General features: G+C 36.5%; 1 protein-coding gene and 1 pseudogene across 3 annotated transcripts in view; both read right to left on the bottom strand.

Annotated features, from left to right (window-relative positions):
* Window positions 1-19850, bottom strand: part of RAB3C (RAB3C, member RAS oncogene family) — a 322157-nt gene that overhangs the window by 233073 nt on the left and 69234 nt on the right. The gene's annotated exons all lie outside the window — the stretch shown is intronic.
* Window positions 10539-19453, bottom strand: LOC309658474 (pre-mRNA-processing factor 40 homolog A pseudogene; annotated as a pseudogene). The gene has a single exon. The product of its transcript is annotated as a pre-mRNA-processing factor 40 homolog A pseudogene (transcript).

A 19850-nucleotide genomic window follows, 5' to 3' on the forward strand; every position in this document is an offset into this window, starting at 1 on the left:
AAAGGATTAATCTCCAAGATTTACAAGCAGCTCATGCAGCTCAATAACAAAAAAACGAACAACCCAATCCAAAAATGGGCCGAAGACCTAAATAGACATTTCTCCAAAGAAGATATACAGATGGCCTACAGACACATGAAAGAATGCTCAACATCATTAATCATTAGAGAAATGCAAATCAAAACTACAATGAGATATCATCTCACACCGGTCAGAATGGCCATCATCAAAAAATCTAGAAACAATAAATGCTGGAGAGGGTGTGGAGGAAAGGGAACACTCTTGCACTGTTGGTGGGAATGTAAATTGATACAGCCACTATGGAGAACAGTATGGAGGTTCCTTAAAAAACTACAAATAGAACTACCATACGACCCAGCAATCCCACTACTGGGCATATACCCTGAGAAAACCATAGGTCAAAAAGAGTCATGTACCAAAATGTTCATTGCAGCTCTATTTACAATAGCCAGGACATGGAAGCAATCTAAATGTCCATCGACAGATGAATGGATAAAGAAGATGTGGCACATATATACAATGGAATATTACTCAGCCATAAAAAGAAATGAAATGGAGGTATTTGTAATGAGGTGGATGGAGTTAGAGTCTGTCATACAGAGTGAAGTAAGTCAGAAAGAGAAAAACAAATACAGTATGCTAACACATATATACGGAATCTAAGGGGGAAAAAAAAAAAAAAAAAAAAAAAAGGCCATGAGGAACCTAGTGGCAAGACGGGAATAAAGACACAGACCTACTAGAGAATGGACTTGAGGATATGGGGAGGGGGTGGGGTGAGATGTGACAGGGTAAGTGAGTGTCATGGACATATATACACTACCAAATGTAAAATAGATAACTAGTGGGAAGCAGCCGCATAGCACAGGGAGATCAGCTCGGTGCTTTGTGACCACCTAGAGGGATGGGATGGGGAGGGTGGGAGGGAGGGAGATGCAAGAGGGAAGAGAAATGGGAACATATTGTATATGTATAACTGATTCACTTTGTTATAAAGCAGAAGCTAACACACCATTGTAAGGCAATTATACTTCAATAAAGATGTTAAAAAAAAAAAAAAAGAAAGAAAAAGAAAAAGAAGAAGGAGAAAGAAAGAAATAGAGCATCTTCATCATCCCAAAAAAGTTCTCTCATGCCCCTTTGAAGTCAGGACACTCCCACCCCTCACCCAGGTCACCCCTCATCTGATTTCTATCACTATAGCTTAGTTTTTGTCTGTTCTAGGATTTCATACAAATGGATCCATACAATATGCTCCCTTTTGTATCTGGCTTTGTTTGCTCTGCATAATGTTTTTGAGATTCATCTAGTTTATTGGAATTGAATCCCAGCTCTTTTTACGAGCTGTATGGCAAATGGACCAATTATTTAACTTCTGTTTCCTCGGCTGAGGAATTGTCTTATTTGTACCTTTCTGAGGGGTTTGTTATGAGAATTAATATCAAGGTACCTGGCTTGGCGCTCAATAATTTTATCCGTATGGATATAAATGTAATTTATATCATTATTTTTTTTCCTTCATTCTCTCCTCCTATCAAAGGAGAAGTGAATAATTCTGAAGCGGCCACAAGCCTAATTCAACATGTTCTATGAGAGAAACCAGGACAAAGAAAACTCTGCAATCATAACTTTTATTATTGAACAAAGACACTCCCCTGAATTTCTGCCTCTTTCTTCCCCGTCTCCTTTGGCCTTGAGCAAATTGGTTATAGGCAGCTCTGCCTTCTCTGCCCTAGGTTCCATTCTGCCCCTTCCAGAGTCAAATGACTTCCAAGAAAAGGGCACAATATCCTTTCCCTCCCAACCCAGTAAAAGAGAAAATGAAACTACAGGCCGCCCCCTCCAGGGGCTTTCTCGATATAAAAGACTAAGCACAAGAGACGTTTCCTTCTCCTAACAAAAATCTCATCATTCCTGACCTGATTCCATCAAGTGGGGATTTGGGATATGGAAGAGGAAGAGCAGCAGGAGATTCGATATTTCCTCCCTGATCAGTCACCTCTGCCAAATCTCTTCCTGCTCACACTAGAAAATGATTGATACTCTAGCTTCTTTTTGCTTTTACCACTGTTCACCCCATTTTGTTCTCTTACACTTTTGTCCATCTCTTCCTCTGTGGTGCATTCATGATATTATAATATGAACATTCATTCACAGGAAGCTGGGGGGTGGGCAGGAGGAATGATACAGGGCCTATAGTTCTGGCAATTAGCAACTTTCAAGAATAGGGTTAATGGATTTAACTAGCGTCCCTTTAATCTTCTGAAAGACCTCTTTTTTGGCACTGCCCCTGGCTGCTCAAGCATTGCCACCCACTAGGTGTAGTCAGGTCACCAACCAAAAGACAGCTCTCATGCGTTTGATCAAAGTCAGATCTGTCTCTACACACTACTATATATAGGGAACTATATTCAATATCCTATGATAAACCATAATGGAAAAGAAGCTGAAAAGAAATATATTTATATACGTATACTGATTCACTTTGCTGTACACCTGAAACTAACACAACATTGTAAATCAACTACACTTCAATAAAAAAATTATACTGAATATATCCAAATAAAACTTATTACATCCCTTAAAAAAAAAACTTAGATCTGTCTCATCTAGGGTTTATCCAATCAGTCAGCTGCAGCCCCACTTGCTCACATGGGTCTTTAACACTTGAATTATTAGAGTGGCTTAGTCAAGCGTACAATGGTAAATACAAAAAAAAGTGTGCAAAAAAATGTTTTTAAGTAGCCAGTGTTTGGTCCCAAGAAATTAATAATTCTTTGGAGTTGATACAAACTGTTTTGCTATGGATGGAAAGTACATGTCTAATTAACATGGGTATGTGTATTAGAAATAACATGGCAGGAAAAAAAAGTAAGATGGACACATGATTCCAAATGATATTCGGGTGCATTCATTTACAGTTATTGAACTTGTTTATTTCTCTGAATAGAATGATATTTGCTGCAGGTAGCAAAATTCGAATGAAAAACCCGTGAGACATGACTGTCCTTTAAGGTATGCTTTAGCTTCTGTTCTTTCACATGCTAACGAAAACCTTATTGTTTATTTCATGAGAGGAATGAAATATTCACAAAATTAAGGCTTTAATGGGACGTTGAAATAAGAGATGAATTTTAGGGGGACATGAACATTATAATGTTTTAATTTTGATAGTGCATGTTAATCAAGTTTCTCTGAATACCTCCCTGAGTCAGAGGTTGTTGGTATTCCTCTATACTCTCCCAACCCCAATCATCCATTCTAGATGGGTCCTATGATTCAGTTTTACCAGTGGAATGTGAGGGAAGTGAGCCCTATCCATGGCAGGTAAGAGTGTGTGTGTTTTCTCCATGCAGTCTCTCCTTTCCTTAGAGTTAAACATAAAGGAATCCAAGATGGTAGACTTAAAAGATGGAAGAAGCCTAGGCTTTGTGCTTCAAGGAGGGCTACACAGAAGAGCTACCCAACTTGATTCAGACCATAACGTAAGAAATAAATATCCACGAGAAAAAAACTGTATTACATTGTCACTATGATATTAGGGTTGGTCTATAGTGTTATTAATTTCCCTGGCTAATGTAGTCTCTTTCCCATATCTGATTTGTGTGATGAAATGGGGTTGGTATTCACAGACCCAGCTCTAGGAAAACACAGGCAGATATCTTTGAAGAACCATTTACTTCCTTATTTTTTTTTTTTTTTTTTTTTTTTTTTAACATCTTTATTGAAGTATAATTGCCTTACAATGGTGTGTTAGCTTCTGCTTTATAACAAAGTGAATCAGTTATACATATACAATATGTTCCCATTTCTCTTCCCTCTTGCATCTCCCTCCCTCCCACCCTCCCCATCCCATCCCTCTAGGTGGTCACAAAGCACCGAGCTGATCTCCCTGTGCTATGCGGCTGCTTCCCACTAGTTATCTATTTTACATTTGGTAGTGTATATATGTCCATGACACTCTCTTACCCTGTCACATCTCACCCCACCCCCTCCCCATATCCTCAAGTCCATTCTCTAGTAGGTCTGTGTCTTTATTCCCGTTACTTCCTTATTTTATTGTTGTTTCTGTATAGGCTGGGGTGGGGTAGCAGATGGATGGGTAGAGGGATAAGTATACCCTTAGTAAGAGTCAGTCTCAGGGACTATATTGTCTCTTACTTTTCAAATCCCAGGCAAGGCATAACAATTAGAATTTCTATAATGGACTACTAAAATCTTATGGGTTTAAGGGAACCTTATAATATGTTTCACACTTGTCTACCTTGCAGAGATAGAGGCAGAATATTATTTTGTTTGTTTCCTTTTTGGTTTTTGCATCCCAAGGTAATTACCGTATTAAGAACTTAAGGAAAGAGGTGATCATCATGAAATCAGTGGCCAGTGAATTAGAACCAATTTCTATCTGCTTGAGAAAGAATTAATTTTATTATTTCTTTGAAAATCTAATATGTTTTTCCTATAAAAAAGCCAGCTGGGGAAATGAGGCTTGGTTCTGCCAGAGTAAATAGTAGACTAATTGTTCTCCATTATGAGCATCCATGGTATAACTAAATGGTCCTGCCCACCACAGACTCTGGAGGGGTAAACTATGTGTTATCTAGGAAAACAGTCCTGTCATCTCCCTCACTGGCAAACGTGAGTGATATAAGAAGAGATGATTGCTTCTTACTCTCTGGGACTAAAGGAAGAAAAAGATTACATAAAGCCTGGAAAGGATTATTCACCCAATATTTGTTGAGAGTTTACTATGGCACAGGCATAAATTCTCAAAAGGGACCAAAGAAAATATTATACGTAGTGAAGACATTACCCCTTCCAAAAGAAGAGACATAATTTCAATTCATTATACTTATTCATTTGAAATAAAATACCTTATAGGGAAATACTTATGTAATACATGTATGTGTATGTATGCATTCATAAAAATACATACATGTGTATGGACTTCAAAAAGCAATATGGAGAATTATTTTTCTATGCAATTAACTCACATTTCTGCCTAATGTGGTAGACTGCAAAATAGCCACAGTTCTTCAAACCTACCTGTCTGCATGCCCCTTTTATAACTTTGCAGCTTCTCCTATCACAATATGGCAGTTATCTTCCCTCTCCTTTGAATCTGGGCTGATCTTCTGACTTGCTTTGGCCAATACATATGACTGAAGTAATGATATGCGAGTTCTGAGTTTAGGTCTCAAGAGGTCTGTATGCTTCTTCCCTCTCTTGAAACTGTCAAGGTAACATGTAAACAAACCCAAGCTAGCCAGCTGGATGATAAGATACATGTGGCCCAACAGCCCCATTGTCCCACTGCCCAGCAAACAGCCTGTCAACTCTCAGAAGTAAAGCCTCTCTGCTGCTGACCACAGATGCAAGAAAATATGATCAAAACTCAACGCTCAGAAGAGCCACCCAGTCAAACTGTTGACCCGGAGAATAGTAGGCTAAATAAATTTTTTTTGTTTTAAGCCACTAAGCTTTAACATGGTTTGTTAGGCAGCAAGAGATACGTGATGCAACCAACAGGGGGATTTTAATATATGCATTAACCATGGAAGAATTTTTAGTAGGCTGCTAAATAATATTCTACTTATTTTTAAAAGTAAGGTTCTCATTCCTAAACTACACTCCTTTCCTCTAGTGCTCACTGTGGTAAATACAGAAGCAAGCTGGAGTTTAAATCTCAAATTCACACTTATTTACTAGGTAGACCTCGGGGAAGTCACTTGGCCTCTCAGGTTTTAGTTTGTCCTATGTTAAGATGGAGATATGCTATTTCATTGAGTTTTGTTGGGAGGATTAAATAAGCTGACATAAGTAAATTGTCCATTACTATACCTGCAACATAATAGACACACACAAAGCAGTTCTTTTTCTTCCCAAGCTTTCTGTTTCTTTCTCTCTATTTTTAAGTGTGCAGTGATTCCCAGTGTCCCCCTCTGTCACTAATTCTGGAACTATCACTTTGAAACAGAGTTAACTAACTTTCATTCTAGTGGCCTCTCCCTTGCTTAAAACAACTTTTTTCCCATGGGTTTTACATAAACTAGGCTTATTACACATATAACATCTACCTTTAAAGAAATTATGTATATGTTTATATTGTATATATTATATATAGTTATAAATTATATATTATACATATTGTATGTGCATATATGTATAATTTGCTTATCACTACCTGAAATTAATGTGTATATTTCTATACTTACATATTTGATTACTTAGTATTGTTTGTCTCACCCACAAGAACATCAGCTCTCTGAGGTTTTTGTGTTTCACATCCCCACCCCTGGCACAGCACCTGGGACACAGTAGGCAATAAGTATTTGTGGAATGAAAGGATAAATGAACAAATGTTTCTCAATCATTACTATGAAACAAATTTACACATTCGTGGAAAAACATTTAATTCAAAGATTTTTTTCAAATGCAATTTTGAAAGACACTAGAAAGAGAGAGAAGTAACATGACATGAAGGGATTTCACTATTGCTTGCTTTATGCAGTTTGCCTTTTAATGGTTTTTCATCACAATGAGGATTTCCTAAAATATTTGCTCATCTAAGGCTGAAGATTTCATTTGAAATTTTGAATAGTAACTGTAATTAATTATGTAAATACTCTCTGTAGTAGAAACTGTTCCTATGACTTAAAACAGTTAAATTATAACTATGAACAGCATAATCAGACATATATACTCTGTCATAAAACTGATTTGAAAAGTTGGATTTGAATCTCTTAGGGTAAAATTAAACTCTTTTGGAAACTCTTCTTATTTCTCAGTTTAAAATATATTCCAACTTGCTGTGTTCCCCGGAAAGAACCCATAAATCCTTGACCATGAAAACCCTTTTATTATCTGTTGTTAAAAACGATTTCCTTCAGGTAAATTGCACTCTCCAAGCAATCCTTTATTGCCTACATGACATATTATGGTCCAACAGTGGATCTAAGAATGCTTTGGAAACCTTAAATTGCTCTAAGCTTTAAAATCAAATGCTTAGACTAAGCCAGTTCGTCTAACAAAAAGAGCAAGCAGAAGAAATCAGGGCAAAAAAAGAGGGAGAAGCAAATGCAGAAAATATTAACTTAGAAAGTCAGAAAATATGAATTTTTATAGTTTGGGGTTTCATTTCCAGGCCATTTCATCTAAAATGCTTCGTCTATTCTTCAGGCTGCTGTCATTGTATGAATAACAGGCACCCTAAATAGATTACGTGTAAACTGAAGACTATGGGACTTAATATGCACAAAACTCTGTCATAATTTTTCTTTCAATTAGGATATAGTTTATCTTTCCGTGACTTCAACTAACACCTAAAGGCGAATGATGTCTAAATCTGTCACCAGTTCCCTTCTCTATCAAGTGTTCCAATGGTCCTCACCAAGTAAATGTCTTATCACCACCTCATCACCAACCACCAAGTCAACGTGACCCACACAAAACTCAGTTATCTCCTGTACTATTTATCTCATCCCATGACACGGTCACCCACCAGGCTCCCCAAGCAGAAGTCTTGCAGTTTTCCTTTCTCACTCTCATTCTCTCTTTAACCACTCACCAAGACCTGTTGTTCTACCTTCAGATTCCAAACTTCTAACCATCTTTCACAATGTAGTCTCACACCACCTCCCCAGATCATTGCCTTTCATTTTCCCTTCATTCCTTCAGGCTGCTGAAGATTATTCTTCTTGGGAGGTGTTGATTTGTTAACAGGAAATATTTCCCAAACTCAATATTCCTCCTTACATCAGTAAAATTATGAATACATATAATATTACTCTTTCATCTTGGTGTTTCATAATTTTATGTATATTTAAAACTTAATTTATTGATACTTTTTAGAGAAACTTATTTTTTCCATACTTTTGTTAGTTATGTATACTTGTTCTATAAATATATTAAAAACACTTACAATGCATAAGTAATGATCTGCAATTTTTCTTCCAGATTTACAATAAAAGCTCACCCATATCAATTTTAAATAATAACGGCAAAAAAAGAGAAGATCCTTAGAAGAGATTATGATACTAAGTGAAGTAAGTCAGAGAAAGACAAATATCATATGATATCGCTTATATGTGGAATCTAAAAAAATGATACAAATGGACTTATTTACAAAACAGAAATAGGCTCACAGACATAAAAAACAAACTTATGATTACCAAAGGGGAAAGACAAGGGAAGGGATAAATTAGGAGTTTGGGATTAACAGATACACGCTATTATTTATAAAATAGACAAAAAAACAAGGACCTACTGCATGGAACAGGGAACTATATTCAGTAACTTGTATAACCTATAATGTAAAAGAATCTGAAAAAGAATATATATATATGTCTGACTGAATCACTTTGCTGTACACCTTAAACTAACACAACATTGTAAATCAACTATACTTCAATAAAGAGTTGTTTTGAAAAACAAAAAAGACCCTTATAAACCAATAAAAATTGACACCTTTTCTAAAGAAACAGAAATTTACAAGTGAAAAGTAAAGTTCCAACTGACTCTAACAATAAAATTCTTGAAATATCTAGGAATAAATCTGAAGAGAAGTGTGAAGATATTGTATAGGGAATATTATGTAACACTACTGAAGAGTGCAATGTAAAAACTGAATAAATGAAGAGACAACGTTTTTTCTTTGCTGTAAAACTCAATATTGTGAAACTATCAATTTTCCCTAAATCAGTCCATAAATTCAATGTGACCAAAATAAAACCCCAATAGTATTTTATTTTACAAGTTATCAGAATTTTTCTAAAGTATATCTGGAAGAGTAATAAAGGAAAATTTCGAACAATAAAGAGTATAGAGCAAGAAAGTATCCTTCCATATTTAAAAACATATTATAAAGCCAGAGTAATTAAAACCAATGTACTGGGACAGGATTAAACAGATCAATGGAACCTTTGTATAGAAATCTAGTCAAATATATAATGGAAAAGCAAAGATGGCATTCCAAAACAATAGGGGAGAAATGATTAATGAAAAAAAACCTGGATCCCTCTATCCTTTCCCAGAATAGCTTTTATATGAATCAAAGATTTAAATGTAAAAAGCAAAGATAAAATTACCGAAAGGAAACACAGAAGTTTAGTACTTTCTAAACATATTAATTATTTGTGGAAATTTAAATACTAAAAGAGATATTGGAAAAAATAGCAATACATGACAAAAAATTAAAAACCTTTTATATATGAAATAGGTTTTATACATATGAAATATTAATGACTATGATGGCAGATTAAAGAGTAATCTGTAACAGGATGCCATTTATATAAGACTGTTTACCTATTTCTACACATCTATAAATGTATAGAGAAAGGTCTAGAAGAATATGCTACAAAATAATAATTATTATATTCTCATAGCCATGGGATGAGATTTTTGATAATTTTTATATTCTTTGACTATATTTGCATTGTTTCAACTGTTTATAATAAACTTTTATAATAATTATAAAAATAATAAAGCTATTTTAAGCAAAATTAAATTTGTATGGAATAATAAACACAGGAAAAAGCCAAAAGAATACTGCAAAAGGAAAATAAACAAAAACTACTACTCCATATATTTTTTTTAACATTTTTATTGGAGTATAATTGCTTTACAGTGGTGTGTTAGTTTCTGCTTTATGACAAAGTGAACCAGCTATACATATACATATACCCCATATCTCCTCCCTCTTGCGTCTCCCTCCCACCGTCCCTATCCCACCCCTCTAGGTGGTCACAAAGCACCGAGCTGATCTCCCTGTGCTATGTGGCTGCTTTGCACTAGCTATCTATTTTCCATTTGGTCTACTCCATATTTTTTAAAAGAGGATATAATTCACATACACGTAAGAGAGAAACTATGTGAATTGGTGTTCAAAAAAAGTTCATTATTTATTCATCATTTATTATATTTCATTCTCAATTCATCCTCTGGTTTACCATGCAAATAACATAATCATTTAAGATATTTATGACTCAATTTATCTGTTTATGACTGATATAAAGAAATATAAGGAACCATATTTTAGGCATAGGATAATGCTTAATAACCCTTTTATTAGAGCATTTTTTTCCACTAGAAGAGATTTAATAATTGATAAAAATGTACAAAAAAATTCAAATCAGAAATGCTTTAGAATGTGTACCACGAAGTCAGTACTTCTCAGTGAGTAAGGAAGGTAAAAGACTTCCTCAATGAAAAAAAGCAAGAGAGTGGCTTCCCTGGTGGTGCAGCGGTTGAGAATCCACCTGCCAATGCAGGGGACATGGGTTCAAGCCCTGGTCTGGGAAGATCCCACATGCCGTGGAGCAACTGGGCCCATGAGCCACAACTACTGAGCCTGCGCGTCTGGAGCCTGTGCTCCGCAACAAGAGAGGCCGCGATAGTGAGAGACCCACGCACTGCGATGAAGAGTGGCCCCCACTCACCACAACTAGAGAAAGCCCTCGCACAGAAACGAAGACCCAACACAGCCAAAAATAAATAAATAAATTTATTAAAAAAAAAAAAAGCAAGAGAAAGATCGGATTGTAAAAAAAAAAGACAACTGTTAAAAAAATCGTTTAAGTCAACATTGATTTGTTTTAGACAAGGATATTGCAACCATCACTTAAGGTTTGGTGGCACATTCTTTAGTAGGTCCTTTAGGCAACATATTTAAGTTAATTTACAATTTGATTTGATGTTAACTTTTTAAACATCACTTCAAAATAATGCCCTCACAATAGCCTTTTTAAAATGTATTTAGAGAAACATGCCAAGACACATATTAATCAAACTATCGAAAATTAAATACAAAGAAAAAATACTAAAAGCAGCAAGGGAAAAACAACAAATAACATACAAGGGAATCCCTGTAAAGTTAACAGCTAATCTTTCAGCAGAGACTCTGCAAGCCAGAAGGGAGTGGCAAGACATATTTAAAGTGATGAAAGGGAAAAACCTACAACCAAGATTACTCTACCCAGCAAGGATCTCATTCAGATTTGACGGAGAAATTAAAAGCTTTACAGACAAGCAAAAGCTAAGAGAATTCAGCACCACCAAACCAGCTCTACAACAAATGCTAAAGGAACTTCTCTAGGCAGGAAACAGAAGAGAAGGAAAAGACCTACAATAACAAACCCAAAACAATTAAGAAAATGGTAATAGGAACATACATATCGATAATTACCTTAAATGTAAATGGATTAAATGCTCCCACCAAAAGACACAGACTGGCTGAATGGATACAAAAACAAGACCCATATATATGCTGTCTACAAGAGACCCACTTCAGACCTAGAGACACATACAGACTGAAAGTGAGGGGATGGAAAAAGATATTCCATGCAAATGGAAATCAAAAGAAAGCTGGAGTAGCAATTCTCATATCAGACAAAATAGACTTTAAAACAAAGACTATTACAAGAGACAAAGAAGGACACTACATAATGATCAAGGGATCAATCCAAGAAGAAGACATAAAAAATAATTGTGGCTTTATTATAGTAGTGCGCAATAGCACCACTATAGTTAAGGGTCTACCAGGTTTCCATTAGAACAGCTATCTCTGAGTTCACCTTAAAAGATCATATTGGCTTTAACCAGCTGGATAGTGCACAAAAAAGCAGTTTTATCCATTGCTGGTGTTTTTTTTGTACTACTAGATATCAAAAAACTTTCATTATATCTTCAAAATCCAACTTCTATAAAGTAAATCAAATCACCTCATGATTTAGACTTTAGAACAAAGTAGAGACACCTGCAGTTATCAGTAAATTGCCACCTTCAATCCATTCTGCAGTGCCCTATGAAAGGGTCACAGAAAGACAGTTATGACTGTATGAAAATATGATTCTTGATACAGAATGAAGTTATTTTCAATTTCCTTTGCTTTTATAAAGTCCACAATAACAATACGTAAATGCACTTTTTTTTCTGTGATAGAATTAAAATCCAGTGTTATTTCAATTGAACTTAAAATAGAATCCCTGGTATGAATTAGACTTTAAATCATACTGTAAACATATTTGGTATAATTTATTGATCATCATCCAGTTGCTCCAAAAGGATCCTTCTGTGCTTTTCCAATTCCCCTTCACTCAGTTCACTGCCAGAAGTATCCCAATTACCAGAATCCTTTGCAGTCTTTTTCTTAGGTGATTTGTGTTTTGATTCTGATCTTTGTCTAGTTCTTTTTTGCTTTCCCGGTCTTTTTCTTTTTTATCCTTCTCCTGTTCAGCATCTGACTCTGGAGAGTCAGATTTATGTCTTCTCTTCTTGCTTTTCTTCCTATGTTTTTTTGATTTCTTATAACTTCTCTCAGATTCAGCACTAGAAGAATGTTCTGAAGCAGAACGAGACTCTGATCGCTGTCTTATTTTCTTTGAATGGCTGTTGTCATCATCTGAATCCGACCCTGATTGATAGCGGGAGTGTTTCCTGTGATGTTTTTTTAGATTTCTTAGAATGTTTCTTATTCTTTGAATGATGATGTTGACCTTCATGATCTTCCCAGAGAGCATCCAATTCTATTGGAGGAGTGGCTTGTTTCAACATACTCTTAAATGCAGATTCTTTTCGTTTCATCTTCCAAGCCTCCTCTTTTTCTCTTTCATGTTCACGGGCTCCTGCCTTTTCTAGTAAACTACTGAAAGCCAACTTAATATTTCCTTCATCTAATGTGGTTGATCTTTTAGTCAAACTGATTATTGCCACAAAGTCTTCAAAAGTAGTATTTACTTCAACTACAAATCCTTTATTCTTTAGAATGTCTTTTATTGTCTTCTTCTCATCATGATAACATGCTTTAAGATCCTCAACATAAAACTTGAAAAGGTCAAGTGCAGTTGATCCTGGCTGACCAAGCATATTAGTGAATCTAATGTCATAACTAATTATTGGATACAATTCCATCCAAGATGACATAGCATGCAGTTGTCCATGTTCATGCAGTTCATCTAAAAATATCTGAAAAGATTCTGTTTTTACGCTGTCGTCTCCTTTCCCGAAGCAAACTCTTCTGTTTTTCTTCTTCTTCTTCCTTTTCTAAAGCCCGAATGTGTTCTTCAAAGCAAATTAACACATCTTCTTTATCTATGTTCTGTAATTCTTTATCTTCTGCAAAAGTTGGATCATCCATCAGATACTGCCGGGCTTCAGACCAAGTAGTAGAGTATGTCACGTTAGCTACGTTGTCAAGTATGTCTCTGAAGGCTTCCCAATTTCTCTTTTGCAACTGCTTTGCTTGCTCCTTTTCTTTTTTTGAAAGAAAGAATAAAACATCTTCAGAGATTTCAAGATGACCACGTTCTGATATTGCATTCCAGACTTCCATCTCTCCAAACGTTTGCTCTGTTTTTTTGTATCTAGTTGTGGAAGTCATTTTCTCATGATTTTCAAGAAAACGCTGAAAGGATTCCTTAGCCTCTTTGTATTTGGAGCTTGCTTCTTCTTTTTCTTTTTTCTCTGTCTGGACTTTATAAGCATTAAAGGCCTGCTTTTTTTTCACTCAACTTTGCTAAAGCACTGTATCGTGGATCATTAATGATCATTTTTGTAGTTTGCTCCCATGAAGCATTAGATGGTACCCGCTTTTCTTTCAATAATTCTTTAAATGCTTGCTTTGCCTCCTCCTTTGTTTTCCAAGTATATGTGTGTGTTTTTTTTTTTTTGCCAGTTGGCTTTCTTCCTCCTCCTTTTTCAGAGTAAAATCAGCTACAGTTTCCTGCTTAGATGTTTCTTCTCCCGTATTACTAGACACTTCAACACTTTGATCCTGAACAGCAGGGATACTAGTAAGTTGTGCTTGTTCTTCAGTCGAAACTGTTACTGTATTTTCATTATCTACAACAGTAGCAACAATCGAAGTAACCTCAGGCTCAGAAACAACTGGAAGAGTTCCACTGACAGTACTGGAGGCAGAGGTGGAAGCACTGGCATTGGCTGCAGCGGCAGCGGCCATGGTGCTCATTGTGGTTGGAATTTCTGTTGTAGGAACTGGGGCTGTTGATGTTTTGGCGCACTCCTCTTGTTTACTGCTTTCTTCAGCTTTGATCATTGTGTGCAGTCTTGATTTTGTAATAAGACTTCAGCAACAATGGTATTCTCAGATCCTTCAAGATCTTCAAGTTCTTTATGTTTGGCCCAGCAGGATTCTTTTGTTTGAGAATTGTGATAGTAAGGCTTTCCAGAATCAGATTTGTATTGCTTCCAGGGCATTTAGATGAAAGTTGCTCAGCAGGACTTTTAAGATCATCTAGTTTCTCCCCAATAGACTGTTTTGTTTCAGTATTGCAATAGTAGGTCCTTCCATCAGGTGATTTATGTTCAGTTCATGTTGATTTTATGCCAGGTGTTGTACCTGCTGCTACATCCATGTTATTTACTCCTGGCAGTAAGGCAGGCTGCATGGAAACCTGACACATATGAGACATCATCATTCCAGGCATTACTGAAGACATCATTCCAGGCATTTGTCTCATTGGTGGTCCTCCCATTGGGTGCATCATTTGGGGCATCATTCCATGAGGTACAGGAGGCATATTCACTCTCTGACCCATAGGATGCATTCCCACTGGGGCATAATGCATGCCAGGGTGCCCCATCATAAGGCCTCCATGTTCAGCTCCCATCCCCGGCCTCATCGTCGGACCTATTAGAGTAATTTTAAACTAAAATGTTACCTGATTTTTGAAGGACATGTATTTTATGAAAAGTTGTCTTCATTTAAAATTTTAATTATTTTTTAATCTAACTTAGATGTTTAATACTCAAAAGTTCATATAAATTTCAGCAAATTTGTCTCATCTTTTCTCTTTGTTTTTCTTCTTTATCAAGGAAAAAATCCCCTAACTATTCCATATATAGCTCTGCAGGGGTGTGTACGCCTGTGTGCGCATACCAGTACCAGAGGTTTGGAAATGCAAGTCACAATGTATCATTAACTGCATCTCTCCTGTTATTTCCCAGTGGAATGACTGTACCTCTGGGCCATGCTTAACCTTAGATATGATACTCCTTCCAGCTCAGCAGCTCATATAATAACGATTTCACCTCTACAGTAGGCGATGGAGAAAAGAAAGCATATAAAATTAAGTTTTATGACAAAAAAAATCACTTTCCCTTTTTCTAGGGAATATAAATTGATTGTGGAAACTATACTTTATGGGACAATTCATTAGAGGATATTATAAAATATATTCCAATTTCCAAGGAAAACTATAAAAGAATAAGAAGTCAGAAGGCTTTCTTGATAACTCCCACCCCTAGACTAAGCCAAGCTCCTCTGTTATAAGCTTATATTCATCACCCTGAGAATTACTATTCCAAGTAGACTGTAAGCTTTGAAAGGAGGACTTGTATTTATTTTGTTTACAATTGTATCCTCAGTGCCTAGCATAGTGCAGGGAACAAAATACAGACTAAAAATTGTTTATGGAGTGCATGAATAATTAATTAAATGCCCTGGGATTAAAATCAAATTTCTTCATAATGTATAGTTTTGTTTTTACACACATACAAACACATATAATAACATGTATAACATGTATAACATAGTATATACTGTAATATTGTACCAATGTATTACATATATGGAAACACATATATAAATTAAATTTTAAAGCCATAAATACATTTTCTAATATTTACTGCTAATGTATTATCTTGTATACCCCCTGGAGTGAATGCTACCTCTACCATCTCCCATCACCCCTGTCACTTTGAAATAACTGATCTAAAGAATTACTGACAGCCTCATTTATTGACTTATATAATGGTGACAGAAAACACGCAAAATAAACAGGAATCTAGAAAAACACAGTGTCAGTCATAATTAAGAAAGTGGTCAATGGTACAAGACCAGAGCTAGTAAAGACCAACATTTGTATCTCAAAACTCTATGATGTGACATAGTTTATATCAGAGCTCTGCGGTCACTGCTACTATGGCTGATCCTGCAGATTACACGGTGACAGGAAACAATCTGGTTTTAAGGAGGGTCTGATTTGCCTAAGTTTAACATCCCCATATCAGGGACATCTTATAGACTGAATTTGATTCAAACTACAAAGCAAAGATGTTACCCAGCTCCTGTGGAACCAAATGCCCAATTTAATTTAGGCTCCAAAAAAGTGATCCCTCTGGATCATGAGTAATCCTGCTTAATCCAAACATTCAAAGCTGTTTTCTATTTCAGTTCTGAGTTTTCCTTTTTTTCTTTGTCTCAGAGATTAGTCTTTTCCAGAATGGAAGGTACAAGAATGATGTGGAAGTGATTTTCAAAGTGGGTGTCAAGGATTTCCTAGCCATTCTCAGTAATTCATAGGGGAATCACAGTCGTTAATGCCAGTCCTCAAACCATCTACAAAACCAAAGCTACAAGAAATTCAGAGATGATAATAAATGGCAGCTGAACAAATATGGCCATATTTCTTCTTCCAGCAGGAGCATCTCTAGTTATAATTTATAACCATAATTATGGAAGCTGATTAAACTGAGGTATGAAAGACTTCATTATGTGTGAATGCAGAGTTGATCCTGTTTAGCACACATATGCCAATTATCACATGTATCTAAAACTCCCAGGGTTTCCCCTGACTCAACTGGATTTACTATATTTCTTGCTAAATCCATTCTTTATTATTCCTCATTCTTCATTCAAAACCCAGAGTTTTACATTTGGTTGTCTTAACTTTTACTGTTTGCTCCTCTGCTGTCTAACTGTACCAGCCTTCCCTCCCCCATTCCCTCTCTCTTGTACTCCCGCCATATTTCCCTGTTTTGCTTCCTCTCTTTCTTCCTAGACTCTGATCTTCACTCTCTTACCTGATATTACTAAGAATTTAGCAAGAATCGTCCTTTTTCTAAATCACTAGTACAAGATGAATCTTGCACCTTAAATCTGAATGGAGATCAGAGTTAGAAATTCTCTTGTCGCATTTAAGAAAATGTGAACTGGTGCAAAGCCACTATTTTATATCTGTTCATTTAAAATGTCGCTGGCTACATGAGTTGAGGTTTTAAATGCATGTAACTAGGGTTCCAAGAATGAGATTACACAATTTTTTACAGTTTGTAATGGTCAGATGCTGAAAATTCTTTGCATATAAATTGTAAATTATAAACAGAAAGGCAGGGAATCGGGAAGGTAGGAAAGAAATCAGGGCCTGTCAGAGACAGGGGAGGAAGAGTGTAGTTTGATGCCGTTGTAGTGCTTGAAAGAACAAGAGTGTACTGCTTTTAGAGCTAAGGTTTTATCTTCACCTGTCTCCAGCTGTCAGACAAATGCACTGTCTGGGATGGGCAGACCATTAAGACATTTTAGCAGAGATGTGTTCATTACTTTGGCTAATAGGGTTCCGAGTTCCCTGAAAAAGTAATATTGGCCAGGCAGATTCTGACGAGGAGGGGATGGAAATACCTCTTCGTTGAAGGGAGCCTAAGAGAGAGACAGTAAGGAAGGAGAGGCCAGGAGCCTGCGTCAGGCGTGGTGGCGAGTGACAGTGAGGAGTCCAGAAAGCCCAGGGAATTATGAAGACTCCGTGTGCCTTGGAATGTCAGACTCCCCACTTGGGTGGTTAGGACACTCAGGAGGGGAATGGCATGAATCAGGTGGGGATGGACTATGGCTGTTAAGTCAGGGTGGAAGGGAAGATGGAGAATTCTCGGAAGGTACCAGTCATCAAGTCCAAAGGAGCTCCCAAAGGGAGGATGAAATCTGAAATTGGAGGTCAGTGACCACAACAAGCAAGTTAGAGCCAGCGAGTTCGGAAAATGGAGCTTGGAAAGATACCTGAATTGCAGGTGTGATCTGCAAAATATCTAACTAGTACAGAATGAGCACCACTAATCAGAAGAGATGCCAGGGAGAGCAGTGGAAGAGTATTCTGGAGTCCAACTCCTTTTGGGTATTAACCCTTTAGTTGCTGGACTGTTCAGGGGCTCCCAGTGGACCAGCTAGTGGTGGGGCACTTGGGGAACTTGAGACGGAAGCTATGTATTTACTGGAGAAACATGGCTGAATAACTAAAATATATGTTAGAAAGTGGCTGCCTAGCCAGAACATTTCTGGGCTCCCCTTTCAGCAAGCAGGGACTGTATGACTAATTCTTGACAGAGGAATACAAAGGAAAGTGCTGTTTGGTTCACAGCTGAGGTAACTAAGCATTGGGAGTACGATTATTTTCCCAATGATGACAGGGAAATCTTGAAGCTACAGGATGATGGAGCCATAAGATGGAAGCCCCGGATCCTTGAGTTAATACTTGAAGGAGGCCTTCTCAGGAGAACTGCCCATCAGGAAAACCAGAATTGGACTCAGCATGACTGAGAAATTAAATTTTATTGTATAAGCCTACTCAGTTTTTAGGATTTTTATAGCAATTAGCTAACCCTGAACAAAACACGGAATAAAAATACTTTAGCATTTTAATGCATCCACTTGGCACTGATAAATATGAGCAAATTTCTTAGTTTACTTGTCTCCTTTGAGAGAATGTAGAACATTCTACAGAGACTTTTAGGTAACAATTAAAAAGCCATAAATTTCTATGGTTACCAAAGAGGAAGCAGGGGAGGAATAAATTAGGAGTTTGGGATTAACATATACACACTACTACATATAAAATAGATAACCAACAAGGTCCTACTGTATAGCACAGGGAACTATACTCAATATTTTATAATAACCTATAAGAGAAAAGAACCTGAAAAAGAATATATATATATGTATATATAGATATATAACTGAATCACTGTGCTGTACACGTGAAACTAACATGACATTGTAAATCAACTATACTTCAATAAAAATAAATAATTAAATAAATATGAAAAGTATCTGGATCTTATGGTTTCATCTTTCCAAGAAATGAGAGGTTTCTTTTTTGTTTTCTGTTTTTCTTACATTTTGGAGCATGAGTTCTCCTTCTTTTATAAAAAACTATAGGGGTTCCCATATTACATTGAAAAGCCCGTTTTGTAAACCCAAAACCCACACAATCACACAGTAAACTGATTTCTCTAAGGGGAGATGCTCAGAGCAAAATCTCATTCAACTCTGTATCCAAGGGGGGGCCTATAGGGCTCATCCAGTGAGTGCTTTTTGAATGAATGAATGAAGTCACTGCTACTAGAAAAGCAATGTGTTGAGGAAAAGTAAATTAGAAGGCAATTATGGAGACCAACCTGGGGTCTTCTGCTAATTAACCTTATGATATAGAATTCTCTAGTCCTTATTTCTTTGAAGGACTTTAGTGACTTTAGAGTTTTGGCATCTCATTTTCCAGGGAGAGAGCTGTGTGGCCCTGAGAAGGAGCGATCAGCTCATACCCAGAGAACTATTTTATATCAAAACTTAGATGAAAACTCTGACTTTCATAATCGAAGAGTAGTAGTATCTTCCCTTACTGTGGCACCTACTATTTTTGACTCTCAGTTATTTTTCATCTGCAAAACTTAGATAACATTCATTTCACCTCACACAATGACTGTAAAGAGAGCATCAGGCGGTATCAAAGTGCTGTATTGCACTCAATATCAAAGGAACGTGGCGACCTTCAATCTCTAGACCTATTAAGTCAACTCAGGGACATGTGTGCATCATTAAACCTGAGGCTTGGGATTATCTTTAAATTCAGTGTGTCATTAAAAAAATCCTATAGTACTTATTTCTCCTGGATTCAACACAATTCCATCGGCTCTCGGATACTCTTGTGAGGCATAAACCATCAGCTGAAGTAATCACTCCAAGTTTGGGGCTAAGGAAGTTATTATTCTGTTCATCAGAAAAGAGCTGAAGTTTCTTATCAGCTAAAAAGCTGGTTGTAGGGATTTTT

The sequence above is a fragment of the Balaenoptera physalus genome, assembly GCF_965194825.1.
Source record: "Balaenoptera physalus genome assembly, chromosome: 3".
NCBI classification, from domain to species: Eukaryota; Metazoa; Chordata; class Mammalia; order Artiodactyla; family Balaenopteridae; genus Balaenoptera; species Balaenoptera physalus.